Here is a 24,149-nt window from a genome sequence, read left to right on the forward strand (position 1 = left end):
CAACTCTCCTAGCCCAGTCCACGGGGAAGGAGAGCTGGCTCGTCCTCCTCGGATTGAGCCACATGGGCCTTATCGGTCCGTTCTATTGGGGAGAGTAGGGCGCCGTTAGGTGCCGTTGTATGCCGATCTCGTCGCAGTAATTACCGAAACTTGCCGAGGTGAATTCTCCACCTCATATGGTTTGTTACCCCTGTGTCGAGGATCCATCGTCGGTGCTCGTGTTGCTCATCCCTCTCACCGATCTGAGCGAACACTCGCTCCTCCTCCAGTTGAATTGGCTCCCCAACTGGAGCTCTTTTTCGGGTTCAACATCGTCGTCGATTAGGCAACTCTCCTAGCCCAGTCCACGGGGAAGGAGAGCTGGCTCGTCCTCCTCAGATTGAGCCACATGGGCCTTATCAGCCTTCTCCTTGTTCCCCAGCAATTCCTGCTCAGGTGTCCTCTCTTCCACTGGATCCATGGCTTCTTACCGCCTTTGCGGCTGGAGGAGGGCCCTGTTGCTCTTGTCGGTGTTGTCGCCCTCCTTGAGGAGTAGACGGCCCTCCTTGTCAACAGCTGAAGCGGTATTCTTCTTCCGCTGCTCGATGTTACGTAGTCTTTCGATCACCTCTTCCACTGTTAGGTCGTTCACGTCAAGCAATGTCTCGATTGAAATCGTGACTTGCTCGAGGTGATCGGGGACGACGTGCAGCATCTTCTTCACGGAGGTTGGTTCAACCCATTTGTTAGGGTAGGGTTGTTTGGAGTTGTTATTCGGCCTATCCATTCCAAGTTGGGAGTTGGGTAAAGGCCTATTGTCCATCAACCCATTGGTTAAGGAGATTATTTCTGAGGATTAAGTTATTTTTAATTCTATGAATCCTTATTTCGGGAGGATTAAGTTAAAACAATATTTTTTTTAATTTTTTAACCTTTATTTCTGGTGATTAAGTTAAAACAGTATTTTTTAATTTTTTAACGTTTATTTCTGGTGATTAAGTTAAAACCGTATTTTTTAATTCTATAACACTTATTTCTGGGGATTAAGTTAAAACAGTATAATTCTATGAACCCTTATTTTTAGGATAAAGTTAAAACAGTATTTTTTAATTCTATGAACCCTTGGGATTAAAACAGTATTTTTAATTCTATGAACCCTTATTTCTAGGGATTAAGTTAAAACCGTATTTTTTAATTCTATGAACCCTTATTTCTTTTCTCCAAATCATTATTACTATTATAGAAATTTGTTTACAAAATTCTCTAAAATCAAACTATTATTAAATTAATAAAATTATTCTAATTTTTTTTTCAATCTCGACGAGTGAATAATAATAGGTTATTATGATTTCGAGAAAGCCGCTATGGTGAAATTGGTAGACAAGCTACTCTTAGGAAGCAATGCTTAGAGCATCTCGGTTTGAGTCTGAGTAGTGGCATGCCATTTTATATTATAAAACAAGTTCTATAATATAATTAATTCACGTCCCCGATATTAATTCAAATAATTGAATTGAGGGACCTTTTTAAATTTTTTTTAATGATATTTTCAACTTTAGAGCATATATTAACTCATATATTTTTTTCGGTCATTTGAACTGTCATTACAATTCATTTGATAACCTTATTAGTCGATGAAACCGTAGGACTCTATGCTTTGTCAGAAAAGGGCATGATAGCTACTTTTTTTTGTATAAAACAAGTTCTATAAAAAAAACAATTCAATTGTTTCTATATTAGCGGCATGTCATTTTATATTATAAAACAAGTTCTATAATATAATTAATTCACGTCTCAGATATTAATTCAAATAATTGAATTGAGGGACCTTTTTAAATTTTTTTTTTTATGATATTTTTAACTTTAGAGCATATATTAGCTCATATATTTTTTTCGGTCATTTCAACTGTCATTACAATTCATTTGATAACCTTATTAGTCGATGAAACCGTAGGACTCTATGCTTCGTCAGAAAAGGGCATGATAGCTACTTTTTTCTGTATAACAGGATTATTAGTTACTCGTTCGATTTATTTGAGGCATTTACCATTAAGTGATTTATATGAATCATTACTATTTCTTTCATGGGGTTTCTCCCTTATTCATCTATTTATTCTAAAAAATATAGAAACCATTTAAGTGTAAGCTCAATAACTGCACCAAGTACTATTTTTACCCAAGGTTTTGCTACTTAGGTTTTTTAACTCAAATGCATCAATCCCCACTATTAGTTGCCGCTCTCCAATCTCATTGGTTAATGATGCACGTAAGTATGATGGTATTGGGTTATGCATCTATGATATGAATCCAACAACCGATAACTTCCATGTACCCGAACGAGCAATTACAAGAAGCAATACAAAGAAGATTCAAGAATCAAATCAAGAAAATAATGGAGTGGCTGATATTGGAAAGTGATTAGAAGACTTGCCATTGGTAGTTGAACTACTAAGACAATTTATGAATGCCTTATTTTCTTCACTTTGTATTTAATAGCATTTATTAGTAATTTGTAGTTGGTGACTGAACCTTATTATGTTAGGGTTATCTTTTGGTACCCTTTTGCTGTTATTCTTTTTCAAACCTTGCTTTAGGTTTGATGTTTAAACCGACTCATTGAATTTGTTTTGATCAAGCTAATTGTGGAGTGAATTGTCTGGGTATCTAAGAGTGACCATCATAGATTCCAAGTTCGATCTAAGAGTCATTCATCTTCTAACCAGCTCTTGGTTGGAATCAATCCGTTAAGTTAGCTTTCTCTGTGAACGTTTTGCAAGGATTCTAGAAGGACCTCTATCTTTGCAAATTTCAGCATTGTATGCGCTTATCATTTGGTATCAGAGCTTTTGGTCGACGTTCTTTGGCCGCTCTAGAGGTGAAATAGTTTTATTGTTATTTTTTTTTTTGTATCAATTTTTTTTCTCATATTATCGGAAAAAAAAAAAGAAAAAAAAGAGAGAAAAAAATCAGTAATAAAAAAAAAAGTTATGAGAAAAAAAAAATATATATATATATATATATATATATATATTCAGTTCTTATCATTTATTTTCAAGCTCTTGATCCTTGAGATACTTGTCTTAGCTTGTTAGAATTGATCGTTGAATTGGTTATAATCAAGCTTAAAGCAAGATTGCACAAAAAAAAAAGCCAGCCTTTACATTCTTGACCTAGTACCAAAAGCTTACCTTAAACATGAGTGTCCCTGAGTGAAATTTTTGTGAGAAGTGTGAAGAGGTCCCTTGATAACAAAATGTCACATAATGGAGGAGCAGTACCACCAGTACCAGATCTTAATACAACCATTCTTCAAGCAATTCAAGGTATGATGGAAATGATGATGGAAGATAGACAAGAAAGAAGGGCGCAACAACAAAGACAAGAACGAACATTACAAGAAGATGAAGGTATAGTAGTACAAGAAAGACAAGTTGATGGTAGATGGAGAGGAAGAAATAACCATGCAACTATTATGCAACCTAGAAGGATTGAAAGAGTACATAAAGATAGAGATGGGGGAGTTAAACTCAAAATTCCACCCTTTTTTGGAATGGCAGAATTTGAGGCATACTTGCAGTGGGAAAGAAAGATAGAGCATGTGTTTGATTGCAACACCTATAGTGAAAATAAGAAGATGAGACTTGCTATTGTCGAATTTACCAATCATGTTGGTGATTGGTACCAACATCTCAAATCAGAGAGAAGAAGAAAAGAGGAGGATTCAATAAAGACATGAGAAGAAATTAATCACCAACATCTCAAATCCGAGAGAAGAAGAAAAGAGGAGGATTCAATAGAGACATGAGAAGAAATTAAAGAAGCCATGAGAAAAAAGTATATTCCAAAACATTATGAAAGAAATTTGAAAACTAAATTGCAAGGTTTGAGGCAAGAAACAAAAAGTGTGGCGGAATATTTTGGTCATTTTACCCCTAATTCTTGGTTTTGCTACTTAACGTGTTCCATAGACTTTCAAACAACATCATCAAACATCATAAAATAAGATCTACTACAGAGTTTCATTGCATTTGGAGGTCATCTGGGTCATGAACTGAATGTAAATTACCTTGGGGGCATTAGAGTCATTTTACAGTGTTTCTTGGTTTACTTACTTTTCCTTAGCCAATGACGTTAAATTTCATACATAATCTCATTATAACAAGCTCAGCATTAAAATTTAATAGGCAGTAGACTTCATTTAGCTGGTTATTTTAACGTTACTTAAATCTCGAGCAATTTGATTAGTTCAAGGCCTTAAATCATTATTCTTTGACTTTTTCTTTCATATATCCTTAATTCATACTTGGTTAAGAGTTCATATAGAAATCCAAGCGATTCCTACATGCATTTCTTAAGAAAATTTCAAGGTGGCTACTTACCTCATTGTCGACATTCAAGATCTCAGTTCTTGAGCTTACTTTATACGACTTACCTCAAATTTTTCTTCCACAAACTTCTTATTGTGTCTAGTTTCTAGAATCATAAAATAAAATTTCATAAGAATCGTTCTTGAAGGGGGGTTAAAATAGAGAAAAATCGATGGAAGGGATTTTGGGTTGACATGGCCAGTTCAATTGAATCGGCCACGTCATCGTCTTCTTCCTTTGGATAGGAATAATGCGCGCACGTCCTTTGCGTCACTGTCTGAAACTCGCCTTCCACAACTCTATTTTTAGCATTTCTCCCCTCGATTTCATCATGAAACTTAAAGGTGTTATAAGGAATAACTAGGATTGATTTCATACCTTCTTGTTGATTGTAGCCTAAGATATTCGCCTCGAAAGTTCGTTTAAAATTAGTATTCTCGCCGAATCAAAAACAGAGAATTTCTTATTGGAAAGCCAATTCTAGGGGTTTTCAAGACTTGATTTGTTCATGGAACCTCTCCCTTATCCTTCACTCGAGCTAAAGGAATTGATTTGGATGAACAACTTTGAGTCTGGAACTTTAATTTTGAGAAATTCTTCTCGGTCTGCAACTCACCCGAAACCCAAAAAATCGATCTCTTGGGTAGCTTGTTCTATAACATTTGAGATCTCCATGCTTTTACTAAAGTTACTTCCTCTCAAGCTAAATGAATCATCCATTTGAAGGAAAAGTGACTGTAACCACCGAAAAAAAAAAAATAATAATAATAATAATAATAAATAATAATAATAATTATTATTATTATAAAAAAAAAAAAGAAAAAAAAAAGAAAAGTAAAGTATGGACCCTCTCTCCACCTTCTCCAAATATCTCCGCAACACCTCCAAGTGCAAAAGGATCTGCAAAAGAAAGAAACAGAACCGAAAAAAAAAAAAATGGCCATAGGGAAGGAATGACTTCACTCGAAGAAGATTTGATAGGTAGGGAAGAGATAGAAAATTGATGGGTAAGTTAGATCTCCTCTTTTATTTTTGAAGGAGATAGAAAAATTATTTTAGATCTCTCTTTTTTTAATTATTTAGATTTTTAGATCTCTTATGGAAAATCAAAATTGATTGAAAAATGGTTTTGTCAATTGCATGAATAGTCATTTTTAGGAAAGAGAAGAAAATCATAATTGATTGATGCATAGTCAGTTTTATGAAGGAAAATTAGAATGGATCGTAAATGAATTTGATAGTGATTTGGGAAAGAGAAGAAAACAGAATAGATTGAAAAATGGCTTTCTGTTAATTGGATAGTCATATTAGGAAAGAGAGGAGAACAGAATTGATTGAGATTGTTTTATAATTGCATAATCTAGAAAGAAAGAAAAAAAAAATACAGAGAGAAGAGAACAAAGAGGTACAAGAAGGTAAATGGAAGATGTGAAAAATTATTATTGTTTGTATGTAGAGAATATAATATTATAACAAACCATAGTTGGATTGAATGATTCAAAGCAGCATGAAATAATATTGTCATATTTTCAATTTGAGTTTTAGAAAATTTAGAAACAATGAAAACTTGGAATTCGATTTTTACTAAGACCGTTTTAGAGTCGTATTTCACATTGTTAGTTGGATTATTAATTAAAATGTGAAATACTAACAAAAGGTGACGAACAGTGGGATATGAAGCGAACTCCAGCAACCTTTAGAGCAGCTCTCGAGGAATGGGAGCTTACGTTAATTAAATTAGGGAGTACTTCGGCTAAGGCCAACCAGGTAAGTGGCCTTACTATAGGATAAGCTAAAAATTGTATGAGTTACGATGTTGTATGAACTATGTCGTGCGATGCGGTATATGAGTTATGATGATATATGACTTATGATGATGTGTGGGTTATGATACCTGATGATGTGCTCCGTATATATATATTTTGATGAATGTCGTACTTGATATGTTTGATGCACTTTGTGGCAATATGATGACTATGATGATTGCGTGACGTTTACCTTAATATGATGATGTTTTCCATATTGAGCATGCTATATGATGATGAGTGCCATATTGCATCATGTCGTTAGATCGACATAGGACACAACCCTAAGAGCGTGAAAATGATATTAATATAAATATCTACGAGTATGTGTTACCTAGAGTAACAAAGAGATGAGACTAGAGGGTTGTGTCAGAAGAGACATTATGATGGATTTAGAGGGACCTCATGCATATTGTATGTTCATAAGCATAGGGCTACTTCCCCTAGAGATGATGTGTAACACCCGCTCATTGTCAACGCGATTAACAGGAGTTACCATCGACAATAATAACAGGCTCTGATATCCAATCATAAAACTAAAACAAACAGTACTTTTAAAAACTTAAAAGGACCAAAGTAAATTCTTGACAACGAAAACATAATTACATAAACAGACCCAGACATGGATTTTCAGTAGTCTCTAGCCCGCTGGTCTCGTCCTCGGTTGGCCTGCATCATCTAAATCTGGAAAGAAAAGTTATAATAATTTTGATGAGTAATTAGATTACTCAGTAAGTAGCTAGCTTATCATTCACGGGTTCATAACTAATCTTTCCAGGTGTTTTTAGGCTTTATTCATCACTGACTCCTAGTTCTCTTACTAGGGTCATCTGTTCGTTAATGAGGTATCTCAGCTACCTCCAGCTAGGTTATTGACTCTCCTTCGATATGCTTATCTAGAATTTTCGGACTCGTATGTAAGACTCGCTCTCGGTCAAATACGGCCCGTCTACTAATTGCTCTGATGGCCTGTTTATCTCATATACCAACGGTCAGGAGTACTCATGCTCCCTGACTTAGCACACAGCGCGTTGGCCAGGAACTCCGCGGGAATTAGTAGACTATCATACTCATATAAATAAGCCATAGCTCAACAACCAATAAGCATATCTAGAGTCATAACCTTTCCATTAACATGCATAACATACTCACAGTTACTGCATGCTTTCATACATGTATCATGTTCAACACATAGAACATTCTGACAATCATTTATATCATGCTTACATCACTGGCAAGCAGTCACAATATACAATAAACACTCAATATCATCAAAGCTCATCATAACATACTAAGCTCTTAATCAGGTAAACAACATACTCACATGTTGTAAAACAAGTTAAGAACTAGTTCATAGATCGATACGCTACTTACTTGGTTTCGAACTCCTTTTCCCCCTTGAATGTACGTTTAATAGTATTTCAACACAATTCCTCCCTATTAGACCTATATTTTATCAATTTCAACATAAGTATAGACCAATTTTGATAGGACAGGTCAAAAGGAGTCAAACGGGACAAATCGGGAGCCAAAATACCTTCTTACGCGCCCTCACGCGCCAACACAAGGTCAGGGTTCGTTTCTCACGCGCCTGATCCGCGCACAATCGCACTTCCACTCGCGGCCTCCCACGCGCCTCGCGTGTCCTTCACGCGCTCGTCTTCAACCTCTCCTCCCTGCCATTTTTTCCAAATCTTTTCTTTTAATACCCGTTGTGTCCCGAAGCAAAATTTTCATCTCTACCGCTCGAATTTCGTTCTGATTTCTTCTACAACTTTATAGATCTTCTAACTACGGTTCTAACAAGCCTTATTTCATAACTTATTATGCAGTATGAATCAAGATATCGAGATTTAAAGGTTCGGTGATATGGGTTTTTCGTTACCTTCGAATCACCGTCCGATTCAGCTCGTGGCCGTATCCCCTTCCTCAAATGATTCCTCAGCAACAACCCCTCTTCCTTTACCCTCGATTGATGTCCAATTTTAAGCAACCAAAACTCGAATTCTCAAAAATTTCCTCCTCTGTTTTCTGGGTTTTTCGCTAATCACTCTTCTTCGTTTTTCTTCCTTTTTAAAACCTAATCAAGGCCCTAATACGCTTCCACATCCTCTAACAATCCACTCATCCATCCCACGCCTCCAGCCTACGCGTCCGCCGCCCCTCATCCCCCTTTACAGCAGCTGCTTGACGCAGCTGCTTCGTTTCGATATATATATATATATATATATTTTTTTTTAATAATAATAATAATTATTATTATTATTATCATCATCATCATCAAACACACAACAAATAAATACATATTATCATTATTTTAGGTTGTTACATGATGAGTGCGGATGCGCACCGTATGATGAGCGCGTATGCGCACAGGTGCGAAAGCACACAGATGAGGGTGTTCATGAGATGCATGACACTATGGGGTTCCGCTGACCTCCGGACGTCGCTACAGATTAGCTTGACCAGAGGGTCCAGGGGGTGTGCGAGCGCCCTGGGGATTCACACTCGCACGTGTGAGTCGTGTGTAGGGAAGTACTACACATCCAATTTGTCCGAGACTGGAGGCCACCCCTAAGATGATTAGAGATAGGTCTCTAAATCATGATTGCATGTGTTTGCATTTGCATGGCCCCCTATAGTGGGTCACTTATTGAGTATTCTTTGAAATACTCAGGCCGTGTGCCACATCATTTTTTTCAGGTAAAGGCAAGGCGCACTTGTACGGAGGACGGCGGCATCGCGAGCAGAGACTGTGGCACGTGCATAGGGTAGACTCATATTTGAATTTCTAGTCTTAAGTTAGAATAGGTTGTTTTGCATTTCATTGTTTTAAATTATTTTGTATTTGTTTTTGTTTTCTCTAAATTTCAGTATTTCATATTTAAACACGTAAGACCATGGCTGTGTTTTTTAGAGAAGAAGTTGTTTTAAACGTTTTTTTTGAAGTTTACGTTATCAGTTATATTTCATGTAAGAGTTATATTTCCGCATTATAGATGAGCATGAGAAGTTAGTAGCGACTCTGAGTATGTGGAAATTTAGGGTCGTAACAGTGATCATAAATAAGAATTCTATACTTATCCCCAAATTTTACTCAAACTGATTTCCTTTAATTCCCCATGTTTCTGAGATTATTTCTCTTCATATTTTTCTATGGAAACAATCCTCATAGCTGCCAAAACAGGTTGAGATTTTCCTTGCACGACAAATTATCGTGTATCATCAAATTAATTTTTCATGATTTTCTTGAAGCTCTTCAATGGCGGATCGGACGGGGGGGGGGGGGGGGGGGGGGTTCAAGGTACTTTTAGCACTCGATTTCTTCATGAAACTTGTGGGTAATCTTGTTTAGAAACTGTATGAACAAATTTGAAGGAAAATGGTGGACAATTGCTCTCGTATTTGGAACAAATTAGAGAGTAGGATACCTACAATCTAAACGCTTATTGCTTACGATTTGGAGCTCGACCTTCCTCGATTCTTGTTCCATATTATTGCCCCAACTTCAGACTTTATAGGGAAAGCTTCCACCGACGTTGAAACCTTAAGAATCGACGTGACTTGGAGATTAAATTTTTTGACAAATTCATCAGAAATATCCTCTCCGATTAGCGAGCTACCGACTTCCAATTTGAATTCTAACCGTTGGATTTGGTGAGTTGTGAACATTCTAGATTGTGTCCAATTTTGGAGGAAATCCAATAATTGGATCTTGAGATTCGATGAATTTTGAGCATAATGGCATATTCTTAATTATCTATAATTTTAGGGTATTTTGGTAATATTTTATTATTTTTCTTTAAAAATTCAAATTTTTTCTAAACATTCTTCATCCGAAATTAAAAATCCAGAAAATTCCATAGGTTCCATCAAGATTTGAAACTCAAGTTAACTTAGGATTGATAGTCAAATGTCCAAACCATTAGACCATAGAACCACAAATAATTACAAGATTTGTTTGTAATAAATCAAATAGTATCTTCGTATACTTTCAAAACTTTGAATATATGTGTCATAATTCAACAAATTAAAATCAATTAATAAAACCAATTAATTTAATTTCATTAAGTCCCACCGAGATTTGAACTCATGTTATTGGATTCAAAGTCCAATGTCTTAACCACTAGACCATGGGACCACAAATATTTATAAGATTTGTGTAATAGATCTCTGAACTTTAAAAAAATAAATAGTACTTATATATGAACTCTAGTTTAACATAATATAAATATATTGTATATTATGTTTTAGCTCGTCTTTTTAAGCTACCGAGTCAGTCCTAAGATGAGTTGCACCCCGACTATGCCTTACTTTTCTGGTAGGTTGGGTAGAAATATATATATGAAGAAAGTGGATGATTAAAATGTTGTATACTAGATTTGTGAAAACTAATGGGTAGAGTAGCATCCACGGAAAAAATAAATAAAGTAAATTCCTTAGAGGTGAAAACGTAGCTGAATGTATTTCCAAGGTAGCTTGTATGCCGATAGTAGTAAATATAATGTCTGTAGAGCTTCCAAGTCCCTTTGAACTTCGGTACGGTACTATTCTGCTAGACATGAGGTTGGTTAAGGACGTGTAACATGATAGTTTGTTGGATTATCTGACATAGTGGATTCACCCTATAGGAGGGCATTAATCATGCAGATAATCAGTAATTACCCCACATGGTGGATCCATCCTGTGGGAAGACATTGATCATGTTGGAAGACATTGATCATGTTGGAAGTCTATGGAACTAGCACATACAGGAGGTAGAGCTCCTGACCTCTAACGACTACATGGCCTGTTGGATGGATTTGCTAGCAACCTCCCATAGATGATGAGAATGATAGCACTCACCATGCTATCTCCACATGATAGAGAGAGTTCGCCTGCTAAATTGGTTACCAGTTACCTTGCGTATTCTAAGTTATCTATCCAATGCTACGCACAACAAGAGCAATACATCTAGATCCTAGAGTAAAATTTGTGGTCTCCTACTATGTCAACATTACAATAAGAGTTTATAAGTAGATTGCTTATGGTGTATATTTATACATTCACCCTTTTTTCCTTTCTTTGTCAGGTGTTTATAGGCTGCCAGTTGAGGTGGAGGAGCGTTTGAGAGCTGTGCGGTCACAAAGGAGATCATTCTGGAGCATCAACTCTTTATTGTATCTCGGGTCTTTTGTATTTCAATTTATATTCATATCCTGAATTAATTTTTCCGTTTGTAATAAATTGGACAACAACCTATTCTAGTTGAATTTTATTTTATATTTAGTTTTTTTTCTTTTTTTTGTCCTTATTTTTATTTAAAGTTTATCGAATTTTTCGTATTTTATTTTACAATTTTTTTTTTTTTTTTTTTTTGCTTTCATCTTTTTAGTATGATCCTTAAACCTTGAAATTTGGATTGTGACATATTAGAATAAGAGTAGTCGGGTATTAGATTCTATAGGCTTTCTTAGGATATAGAGTCGTACACCTCTAAGACTCAGCTCGACGACATGGCTCACCACATCCCAGTATATAGGCTAACTCAATTTAGTACTACATGATATGTTGTAAAACCGGTATGAACTTGTTGTATGTTTTTTTTTTCGTGGTAGTTATGATAACAACCTCAGGCGTTGAAAAGCAAATGGAAATTTGTGTATCTACGCTCTGGGAGCTTAAGGGATGATATCACCCCATTGAGTATGTGTGATTGTATATATGATTGACTATACATTAGCTCCAGGTGATTATATGTGTGATTGTATACATGATTGATAGTATATTAGCTCTAGGTGATTGAATGTGTGATTCTCCTTATAGAGGATAAGTAGTAGAAATAGTTTAAGACTAGAGTGCGTGCGTCAGTGTTGCTAAGTTGTGACTTTGGATGGAACGCCTCTAGTAGTGTCCAAGTGTAATAGAATCATGAGAGATGATTAGAGGGTGAGACTCCTAGTGCACCTGACTCCACCAGATTGATTTAGGGAGTTAGAAATGAGAATACTTGAGATTTGAATGTTTGTCAAGACCGCCAAACCATCATAGGGACCTAGAAAACCCCCATAGCAATCTTGAAAAAAAATAAAGGTAGCTTGTAGGCCAATAACAGGTGGTACAATGTCTGCAGAGCTTCCACTTCCCTTTCCACTCTAGTATTGTTTTTAGTGACGTGTGACTTTTTGGATTAGTGTAATACCTCAGATTAGTTGAGATACCCTTAACAACCCTATGAGATCCAAAGGAAGGACCATAGGGCTTACCAAGGTTTTGATGGACCTAATCAAGTGAATTAGATAAGGACCAAAGAATTTTCATTTTTCTAGTTTTTAAGAAATATTCTAGATTTTTTATTTTCTTATAGAGATGGAATTTTAAGGTGGTGACCGAGGAAAAAATCACAAACATGGTGTAAGAAATTTTTAATTTTTTTTTTTTTTTTTTTTAGAGTTTTAGAAAAATAATAATAAAATATTTTAAAAAATGGTAAATTATCAAAATACCATTGAAGTTCAAGAAAATTACGATAATGCCATTGAACCAGAAAATCATATATGCTACCGTGCCTACTTGTAAAAAATCAACGATATCTTTTCATCCAAAATCTTTACCAAATTTAAGTTTGTTCTAGAGAACATAAATTCATCAAATTCAACGGTTGGAAAATCTAAAAAATATTTTCAGGAAAAAATCTAGAAAGTTGAGTCACAAATTCAAGAGAATTTTAGAGGTTTTAAAGTCAGTTATAGCTCCTTATAAAGTCTAAAATAAGAGCTTTAATTTGGCTTAAGAATCAAGCATTTACTTGAGTTAGAAGCATTTACTTTTTTGGTATAATTTTCTTAGATTTTCATCAAAATTCATAGTTCACCGTTTACTTTCAAACTTATTATACTTCTAAATAACACTACCCACCAGTTTGGTGAAGGAATCAAGTAAAGATTGTCATCATACATCGTTGAAATGTTGTTAGAGCATTACATAGTCTATAGGGCATCCGTCTAAGTGCAAAAATTCCATAAGATATGTAAATGTTGTCTTCTTTCGATCTTCTTGACTGATTTTAATTTTATTGTATCCCGAATAATCATAAAAAAAGCAATAATGTGACTTCAAGTAACTCAATCAAGCATTTTATCAATGAATGGTAAGGAAAAATGGTCATTACGTGTCGCTTTGTTCAGTCGTCTATAATCCCATACAAACGCTCCATTGTAGTGGAGGTCAACTCATTGTTCTCATTTGTCATTGTTGTTATCCTCCTTTCTTAGGAACACATTGAATAGGATTGACCTTAATGCGTTTGCAATTGGATATAGTATTCCTGCATCTTGCCATGTGATAATTTTTTTTCTAACAACTTTCTTCATCATTGGATTAATCGTCTTTGTTACTTAATTGGTTTAAATTTTCCTTCCTCCAATTGAATCTTATGCAAGACTAATTCTTTTTATATCTACCAATGTCCACCCTATCGCCCCCTTATGCTTCTTAACCCGCTTCTAAGATCATATCCTCTTGGGTTCATGATAATGTTTCTGAGACGATGATCGGTAGTGTCTCTTTGTCACTTGAATACAGATATTTAAGGTTAGGAGGTAGTGGTTTCAAGTCTAGCTGCAGTGCTTTTTCCATAGATGCTTCATCGGTGAACTTATTCTTACCTCTAATTCTAGTGTCTCAAAAGTGCTGCTAAATTCATTTAAAATTGTTAACTGTTATGTGATTTACTCAAGTGGTTGTTTTCTTTTTGCTCACATTCCTAACTATCCCATTCCTCTACTATGAGTTGCTCTATATATTCATAAATGGTTGAGCATTCTTCTACTACTGCTAGATATTTCATGTTGTCAATGATATTAAATTTGACTTTCTTGTCACCCATTTTTAATGTTATGGTTCCATTTTCGACATGTACTAGTGTTCTCCCCATCGTTAAAAATGATCTCCCCAAAATAACCTGTACATCACGGTCCATTTCATAGTCTAAAATAATAAAATTTGTTGGCAATATGAATTTATCAACTTGAATTAAAATGTCTTCGATCTTTCCTTTGGGAGAAGTGATGGACCTATCACCTAGTTGAATGGTGACTGTAGTGAATCTAGCCTCTCCAAGCATTAAGTTGATGCTTGCCCCCCAAGTCACATAATGCTCAACCTAGCTCCTTTTCTCCAATTGATGCGGGAATGGTGAACGAGCCTGGGTCTTTTTCTTTTAGTGAGATCTTATTTTTCAATATTGCACTACACTATTCATTTAGTGCCACTACCTTGAATTTTTCAAATTCAAACTTTCTTCTATTAGTGAGCACATCCCTCAATAATTTCACATAATTTGGCATTTGATTGAAAGCCTCCACGAGTGATATGTTTATATAATTTCCTTCAAAATATCCATGAACTTCTCAAATGGGCTTCCTCTTTCTTTCTTTTTATACCTTGTGGAGAAAGAGGTGTTGGTATTTATGTTCTACTCTCTTCTTCAATGTTGACGGTTGTTTGCATTTTGGAGACTGCACTGTTTTTGCATTTTTGCTCTGCTTCTTCTATTTAGTAGTTTCCTAGGGGTGACTGTCTCTATGTTCTTTAAGTTTTCTCCCGTGCTGAGTATTTCTTTCTCACTTCTCAATTATATTGCTTGACATTACTCATTGCCTTCTCTTTTTGGTGTTTCGGTATCTGCTGGCAGCTTTCCAAGAAGTCTATTTCATAAGTAAGTTGCTAATCGATCTACTTGAACTTTCAAATTTCGCAAGCATGCTTGCTGACTCTGTATCACAACATCATTTTTGACCATATATTTCTTTATTAGGCTCTCAAGAGATGTTCTCCATATCGGTTGAGCTTGGCTAAATCCTTTCCCTTTGGTGTTGGCTTGTTGAGGATCATATGTCATTTGATTTTTTAGTCCAAATCTTGGATGGTAATTTTCTTTCCATTTAATTTTTTTATCATAGGAACTTTGACCCTTCCATAAAAATTTTGGAATTTCTTTAGGTACAATTTCTGGTTGCCTTGACTAGCTTGATTCCTCATATAAGAAATTGAAGTCGGATTACTTGGACATTGATCAAGAGTGTGTTCCTCTTCTCAATATAAACAAGATTCGGTTGCTATTTGGGTCATTTTAGTAGTAGCTTGGACTAGTGCTTTAGTGATTGAGCCTTATCCCAATGCTAGATTTTGTAGAATATTAGTCACCGAAGCTAATTAAGCGTTGAAAGAGGTCAAAACATCAATTTCAAGTACTCCTCGTGTTTTCTTTTCTAGATTTCTCCTCACATCGGCCCATTGACAATTGTTAGATGCTATTTTTTCTAGAATCTCATAAGTTTCATTATATGTCTTTGACAAAATATCTTCATTGGTGGAAGCATCCACAACTTGTTTAGTAAGCAATATTCAATCCATTGTAGAAAGTCTTCATTTGGATACAATGAGTAATCCATGGCGATGACACTTTCTAAGAATCTACTTGAATCTCTCCAAAGCTTCACTTAGTGTTTCATTTTCAAACTGTTGAAAAGAAACAATCTCATTTTTGAACCATGAGTTTCTAGTGGATGAAAAATACTTGATCAAGAATGATTCTGCTAGACTATTTAAAGTATTCAACAATGATTTAGCACAATCCTTCAAAGAATAAGGGAATAAACCTAATCACTCCATTGAGTTGAAATGAGTTACTAACTCCCAAAAATTGACTTTAGATGTAGGGGGATCTTCTAACAGTCGTCCATGAAATTGTCCAATGGTTTGCAACATTTGGAACATCATAAGTTTTATCTCAACATTTGGAACCATGAGTTTCTGGTCTGATATTGTACGTATTTAGCTCTTCCAAGCTTGGTGTGCATATGCTCTGATTGCTCTCTTCTCCATTAGTCATCAGTGCTGAATTTTCAAACACCTTATTCAGATTCAGTTGGGCTCCAAAATAAATTTTGAACCAATAGGTGGGTTCATACACTCAATTATGCAGTAAGTTTAGTAAATAAGTTCAGTAGCAGAAAATTTAGCTACAAAGAATAAGAAAAAGTCTTAAAATAGTGGAAGTAAATGGCTAGAAAGTTGGACTAAAATTCAAAAATAGTGGAAAATTCTTGAAAAAGTCTTAAAATAGTGGAAGTATAAGTTCAGTAGCAGAAAATTTAGCTACAAAGAATAAGAAAAATTCTTAAAATAGTGGAAGTAAATGTCCACAATGCAATCCCTATTTCATAGACAATTTTATAAAATTGTATCATATGGTTAGAGTTAGGAAATCAATTCAACTTTGTATCCACTAATTTTAGTACTATTACTTATGATCGGATCATAATGTCTGGATTGATTTACATAAATTGATTTCAATTTTAGTCTTTTTTTTTTTTTTTTTAACATTTCAAAAAATAGACTAAGTTGCATTTAGTAAAAATATCTTTTACCTTGTAGCCTTATTCAATAAAAGTCAATGATTATCTTGGCTGAAAAGCAAGATCCACACACATGTAAAGTAATTAACTTCAAGATTTAGAGAATTACATTTTACTAGTCTTTTCATTTTATTCCATATGATGGTAATCAAATTGACTGCCAAACACAAATATCATCCTTTAAGAGAAAACAATTTGTCTTCTTATTATTGATTCTCTAATCATGAATATCTCAATATTTCGAAGGTATAGTAAGTGTTAACGTTTTAACATATACTAATTGTACTTCATTTAATCTGAACATATTTTCAAACAATTTTGAAAATATAAACTTTAATAGTTGAAAGTAATTCCTACTCTGTGAACTATTAGTGACTACTTACTAATAAAGTTTGAGAAATTGAATTTCTCTCATGGTTTCTAAAAACACCATGTTCAACCTAACAATTTTTACTTAACATCTTAATGTTTCCCACTACACCCAGATTGATTTTCTAGTGTCAACTAGTAGAATTTGTTCTACCTCATCAAGTATTTTTCAAGAATTATATATAAATGTACTGAAGAGCAAATCTTGATAGTAGATCTTATATCAACTATTCAAGGGTGTCCAAAAGAAGTGATTTTCCTCGATTAGGACCTATTTCACAAAAAAATATAGTTAGCATCATAATTAGGATAAAAATCTAGCAAAGGAAACCGAGCATACCAAAAATCATCTTACACTCGCAGGCCACGCGTTACCAAACGTCGTCCCATATTCTTCACGTGACAGCCATGTGCGAGTACCATGCGTGAGAGGATTCTACAAGCGCGGGTCGCAGGTCAAGGTTTCTTGTCTGATAGTGGGCTAGTCAGGTCAATTTTCTTTGGACAAAGGGTTGAATCGGGTTGGTTAGTGGGTGGCAGGTCAGTTTGGGTCAAAATACGTGGGTCGGATCGGTATTGTAGAAGGCAGCGTGTCCTCGTCTGGGTGGAGACATGTCGCTCCACACCACGCTTGTTGCATCGTTCTACTCGGCACCCGACGGGTGTCTTCCTTCTGATAGCACGCATCATTCCTCTTGCTGATTGACACGTGGCACGCCAAAACTTCATCTCTCCTTCTAATAGTCATAACATAGATCCGATTAGGTTTTTTCTTTGAGTTTTAAATTTTTGTATTTTTTTTATTTTGAACTCAAATCAACTTGGTTTCTTTAGCAAAGTTGTAGATCGTAGTTTCGACTACATCATGATATTTTTCTTAAATTTAAACACCAAACAAAGACGGAGTTAATGCGTGTTCAAAGTAGGTTGATTGCTTCCTCTTACCATTCTTGGACGAACTCTCGGGGTTCTATTTTCTGGTCCAAACCTCTGCCGAGTTCCTTTACAAAATCTGTGGAGAATCCTACCTCAAAGAACATAATGTGTGTGTATGCACGCGCGCGTGCGTGTGTGCGTGTGTGAAGTCACTGAGCAAAAGGAGTGCGTATAATATCATAGTGTACATGATATCGTAATGGATGACATGTACTTATGATACTCCATTCTTTTCTTGATATAGCATTCCTATAAGACATACATACATAATACTTGTCATCATATTTCATGATTAACATACATGACTTTCTTATGTCTCATAGGCATAGAACGAAGATATTAACAAAGTTTATATAGCATGACATTGATAACACAACATAGTTCAATAACATACATAATCATATCATATTATAACTTATAACATATAATAACGTGTATCATGACATAACATATATCGTAGCATAGACATAACATAGCACATGTCAAATAATACCAAAACATGACACATGTAGGGGGTCACAGCACACGAGTCATTCATATAGCAAACAAGTCATCTAACCAAACCAATAGTAAAACTACTTACTTGGTTAGCCTAGACTTGAAGCGTAAAGAGCTTGTGGGTTGTGCGTCTGAGTACTTAAAGAGTTTTTTTTTTTTTTCTCTACTCGACGGTTAGAAATTGGTTTTCCTTGTTTATTTTTTTCACTGGTCTCTTTTTCAAATGGAAATCCATGCGCAGTCTAGTCGCCCTTTGGTTCCAATTACCTCCTCTGATGACTTGTGATGACGATGGTTCCTATATAGTATTGGATTCTTGACGTCGTTGATCGTTCGACCAACTGCAACGATACTGGTTTGCAACTCGAAGTGTAGGGTTAACTATGCGCTAACAAGATTCTAAAGGAGGTTTACACCATCCTCTCTATGAGGAATGGGGGAGCTCCAAGTCAAATGGGGGAGAAGTTCTATGTTGTTGCAATGGAAAGGAGGCGGCCTGAGAATCAAATGGAGAGTGGGTGGTTGGTTGGGGTTCTAGCGGTTCCGACTCGCCCAAAATTTCCTACATAATTATTTAATTATTATTATTATAACCTTTTAACTCTTATTAAAATGGCATAACATGATGAAATCAAGTGGAGATACATTTAATTCAACAAATTAGAGAAATGTCAAATAAAAAAAGTTGTAGAATTTTGTAACGACCACATATAAAAAAAAACACCAGGTCGCCAGAAAATGCGCGAAAATTTTGGCTAGGCGCTGAAATTCTTGCACCCCTCTCAGCTACACCCTACCCGATGCCCACACTGCTCCAAATGAACCCACAAGAATCCTGTCACCGTCACAGAACCCACCCGCAAAGTAGAAAGGAAAAACACAGAGAGAAAACGAGAGAGGGAGAGTGAGTGATTTTTTAGAATACTCCGACAACGATAATCTCATAGATCTAGTGTTGAAACAACCAACTCACATTGTGAAAGGGATCACCGACGATTGCACGTACATAGGAGGTAAGTTCTCACGCCTTCACAATGTGATTCGTCGTCGGAAAAGAGGGTTTGAGATTCAGATTTTAGAATCTTATAGATCTGCACATAATAGGTGCATATAACAAGAAATACTCCGTGGGAAGCAAAGAAGAAGTGTCAGTGACGAACAACCAAAGGGAAAACGGCAAGAAACGAACGTCGGAGAGAGAAAACTAATTGAAAAACTCGAGGGAAACGAGTAGAGAAGACGAAGTCCATGGACTTTGGGTCGAACCTAAATTTGTTACCCAACTGCAGCCCATTACTGACACTATTCTACCTAGACCGTGCGCCTGCAGCACCTCAGCCCCAACCGTGCGCCTGCAGCCCGATTGATACCTGAGTACCCGAGGCGCAACCTGCTATGGCCCACGCATTAGCCCACACCTGTAGTAGCCAGTACTGCACCGCAATCTGCAACCCGCATATGCGTAATGACTCGCGCCTCGACATGAAGTCGCCAATAGCCGTGTCAAACTTTGATTGCACCATGTGGCACACCTGCAGTACGACACTTCCTCAACTAAGTCGGCTTAAATAGCTCAGCTCGACTATACGGCTCAAAATTCGCTCCTTCGACTCAGTAAAGGGAAAAATAGCTAATTATGGCTCAATGTGTGGCCCTTGTACGATTATGGCTTGTTGTATGAGTATTGAAATGTAACTGAATGAATTGTATGACATGAAATACGGTAAATTGCATGATACATAACCCCGCTAGGAATATGTATGATATGTAATGAAATGAGAATGAGAATGACATGTAAGCATGAAAACATGACACGGGGTTATGATCATTAAATGATGACTGTAGGACTAGTGGGACCTCATGCATATTGTGTGATCATGCATTTGGGGGGATACCCCTATCCCATCACGAGGGTACGGACGCGTACATCCAAATGGCAAGACAACGATCGTTATGCCCTGCATAGCGCTGCCATGACGGTTTTAGTTTTAACGGGTCCCGGTGGGCCCCCAGAGCATGCCCACCGGCTAGGGACAGTGGCCTAGCAGTGTGCGAACTAGCTGGTGAGCCCATACTCGCACGTATGGGCTGCGTGTAGAGTATATGGTACATGTCCACGATTACCTGTTAGGATTACACCGTAGGGAAAACGAAACGAAACGAAACGAAATGAAATGAAACGAAACGAGAAGAAATGAAAGATAGGTCCCATCATTTCATTGCATGTGATTGTTGCATTTAACGCCAATAGTGGGGTCACTTACTGAGTATTTCTTTAAATACTCAAGCCATGTGCTACTACATTTTTCAGGTTAAGGCAAGGCATTCCTGTACGGCTGACGACGGCATCGCAACTCAAGATCATGGCACATGCATAGGATAGTGGCATTTATTTTCTTAGACTTAGGATAGAATAGGATGTTTTAAACTTAAACGCTTATTCCTGAGGGAAGAGGAGTTACTCAATCTTTAAGAGCGATGTCACAGAAACCAGGAGGTAGATATGAAAATTCAGAAGAATTTGGAGTATGTGATAGCTGAGCGAATAGCCCTTGTGTTTCAGGTGGTAAGACGCGGGAAGCACAGTAAGTCCGTTGGCAAGCTTGGGTGCTTAGTCATATGAAAAATTCTGAAGAAAATCTTATCTAGAGACAAAACAAAGATTGACAACTTGTCAGCCACACAGTGAAGGCTCACATGCCAATTACCAATGTCGGTAAATTATTAGTCTTTTAAATTATTAGTTTACTTTATGTCTTATAGGAAACAGATCTTGCAGGGGTCCTGTCCTCTTAGATTCGATCTTATCTCTTAGTTGACGTTTTTCAAATTTACGATCAAACTCGAAGTCTATAAAGGGACTTCATCAATGTAAAGAGGGCATCGATCGGCCAATAGCTCTCTCTTGAATATCAATTGAACAATTCAGAGAAAAATCATCCTACTCTTATCTTATCTATCTTATGAACGAATTTCTTAGAAAGCTCAGAAAATCAAGCCATCTCAAATGCTCTACCGATGAAGAAGAAAGTTCAAATGAACATCGAAGGGGAGAAAATCTCACAATCTCAAATACTATCAATCAAGAATACCAGATTGCCAGAATCGAAGATCAACTAAAAAATTGGACTATTCCAAAGGTAGATCCTAAAACTATCTATCAAATTTCAACCTTCAATTTTACTCAAAGATCATGCATCAAATTCTCAGAGAAGAACATCCCAATTCATTGCAATAGGGAATCTCTGAATCTTTTTTCAAGATCTCTTATACTCCAACATCGTGAAGAGTTTAACTATCTCCATGTCGGTCTTGTCCAAGTCGCGGTAAAACCATTGTTCAGACTTGGATTAGATATCCCAGTCCTTATCTCCTTACGAGATAAGAGACATGAAGATTTCTCAAATTTCTTGTTGGGAATGGTTCAATCCAATTTAGAGAATGGACCAGTCTATTTCAATTGTTATCTAAACTTTACTCTGTCTCTCCACGACCCACACATATTATCAGCTCTCATGCTAGATTTACAGTCAAAAAATTTAAACATCAAGGCTGAAACCCATTCTTCAGTCGTCATATTCAGGGTTTATTATAAGCTCATGAATACAAACATTTCTCCAAGAGCATTAAGATCCTCACCAAAAGGATCGACTATGCTCATAGAAGCAAATATTGGAAAATCATCAGTGACTGTCCCAAAAACACTCTCTTGGGATCAAATAACCAGAAGCACTCTCTGGAAAATAGAAGATGCAAATCTTCCAAAGAGGAAAGAATCTCAAAACCCAGTCCAAATCATCGAACATGACGATGGAAGCGTTGAAAAAAAATTCAGCGAAGAACCTTCGTCAGAGTCGAAAGTAAAAGAATTCTTGAGTTCTAGACCAAGTACTTCACGAATATCAAGATCAATGTATGACCCCTTAAAGGTAAAAGAGGTCAGTTATGATCAAAAAAAGGGCGTCAATCCACTATGAAGATGGCTCAAGGTCTCCAACCCATACAGATATGGATACTCAATCCGTCTACGAAAGCCAGCTAAATGTCATTACAGCTGATTTTCAGATAGACAAAGAATTTTTTAAAGCAGATTTTATGTCAACTACCAACTCTTCAAAAAGAAATGCCTTCTTCCAAACCTACAAAGAGGCTGAGCGAAATGAATTAAGAGCTCAGTGGTATTCTCATATGGAAGCCATCAAAGAAAATATACCATTCTTCGAATGGTTTGAAGAAAATATTCTGCAGGTATGCACCTTGACCCAGAGGAGTTGGAAGACTACCAAAAGAGGCAAGGTATATTCGAAACATCCTCCGTTAGAAGAAGTCGAATTCGACAACTACTACGGAGAAAAGGTCAAAGCTAGCCCTTTCAAACATATTCCGGAAGGACTAGAAAAGGGCAATCCGACCCTAAAAGATATCAAGAATATCCAGCATCAAAACAATTATTCAAATAAGATTTTATCCACGATCGCTACTCAACTTGAAAGTATCGAGGGAAAAATCTCAAAGAAATCAGGTACTCAGCAGGAACAGGCAAGCAGCTCTGTACCAAAGGTTGATGAGTCAATACCAATACTCAGACCGGCAAATCTCGAAATATTTACAAAAAGGATTTCAAAAGAAGAGGCTGCAATGGCCAAGATAGAGGAAAAGTTAGACAGGATATTAAATCCCGCCATGACGCCTCAAGATTCATCCGTCAATGTCGTTAACAATGACGACGAGAACCAAGAATTCGAAGACGAGATTGCAAACGAGAGAGAAGAACCTTTCTACAATCGAATTGAAAGGATCTCTAGAAAAAGTCAAAATAATGTCAATAATCAGAAAAACTGGTATCCTCAACCGTCTTTTCTGGATATCCAGTTCGAAGAAAAGACACTACAAACTCAAGCTCATTACGATGGTTTAGCAATCTATGAATGGAATATCGATGGATTGCCTGACTATCTGATAATGAATGTTGTCAATGAGATGATGATGGCCGCAGGCGCGTATAAATTACAAGGCCATAAATCCGACCATCAGATAGCTTAAGTTTTGGTAACCGGATTTACCGGGCAACTCAAGGATTGGTGGGACAAATATCTCGACGAAACAACTCGCCAACAGATATTAAACCACTATGTCATTAGACCAACTACTCAAATTATCAAAGAAGAAGGTCCATCAACTAGGACCGAGGTACAACATGAAAGGGTAGAGGATGCTGTCAACACCCTCATATATACCCTCATAGAATTCTTCGTCGGCGACCCTCTAAAATACCAGGAGAGATCCGCCGAGATACTCATGAATCTGAAATGCCCTACCTTAGGTGATTTCAGGTGGTACAAAGACATGTACTTCAACAAAGTTCTTATTAGAACAGGTAGTTCGTTGGAATTCTGGAAAGAGAATTTCGTCAATGGACTACCAAAACACTTCTCAAGGAGGATCAAAGATGGTCTTAAGACAAAGTACAATGGAACAATTCCATGGCAAACTTTGTCATACGGATCCATAGCATCCTTCATCATAGAAGAAGGACTCAGACTTTGTAATGAGTCAAAGATTCAAAAAACAAGCTCAATTCTTCGATATCAAACAGAAAAGAGCTTGGTAGATTTTGCGATCAATATGGATGCAAGGGAATAGAAGCTCCCTCAACCTCCAGATGAAAGAAGGTTAAGATGCATCCAAAACCTTATCATTCATGTAGGCCTAGAGAAGCATATCGGAGTAAACCCGTGCAGTCTCAGAAGCCAACATATTCAAGAAGGAAGTATATTCCTACAAAAACCCATAGA

The 24,149-nt window shown here is 36.4% G+C and overlaps 1 long non-coding RNA gene and 2 other non-coding genes across 3 annotated transcripts; 1 reads left to right on the forward strand and 2 right to left on the reverse strand.

The window, feature by feature from the left end:
- Positions 1-6,788: 6,788 nt before the first annotated feature.
- Positions 6,789-8,291, reverse strand: LOC147787153 (uncharacterized). Its single transcript, XR_015413855.1, has 3 exons — positions 8,037-8,291; positions 7,526-7,827; positions 6,789-6,835 (listed from the first exon to the last, which is right to left on the reverse strand). It is a non-coding gene; the product is annotated as an uncharacterized LOC147787153 (long non-coding RNA).
- Positions 8,292-10,220: 1,929 nt separating this feature from the next.
- Positions 10,221-10,292, reverse strand: TRNAQ-UUG (transfer RNA glutamine (anticodon UUG)). The gene has a single exon. It is a non-coding gene; the product is annotated as a tRNA-Gln (tRNA).
- A 5,286-nt stretch (positions 10,293-15,578) lies between these two features.
- LOC147787155 (small nucleolar RNA R71) lies at positions 15,579-15,684 on the forward strand. Its single transcript, XR_015414110.1, has one exon. It is a non-coding gene; the product is annotated as a small nucleolar RNA R71 (small nucleolar RNA).
- Positions 15,685-24,149: the final 8,465 nt, after the last annotated feature.

The sequence above is a fragment of the Cucurbita pepo genome, chromosome 18, assembly GCF_057944985.1.
Source record: "Cucurbita pepo subsp. pepo isolate OVF chromosome 18, ASM5794498v1, whole genome shotgun sequence".
Classification (NCBI taxonomy): Eukaryota; Viridiplantae; Streptophyta; class Magnoliopsida; order Cucurbitales; family Cucurbitaceae; genus Cucurbita; species Cucurbita pepo.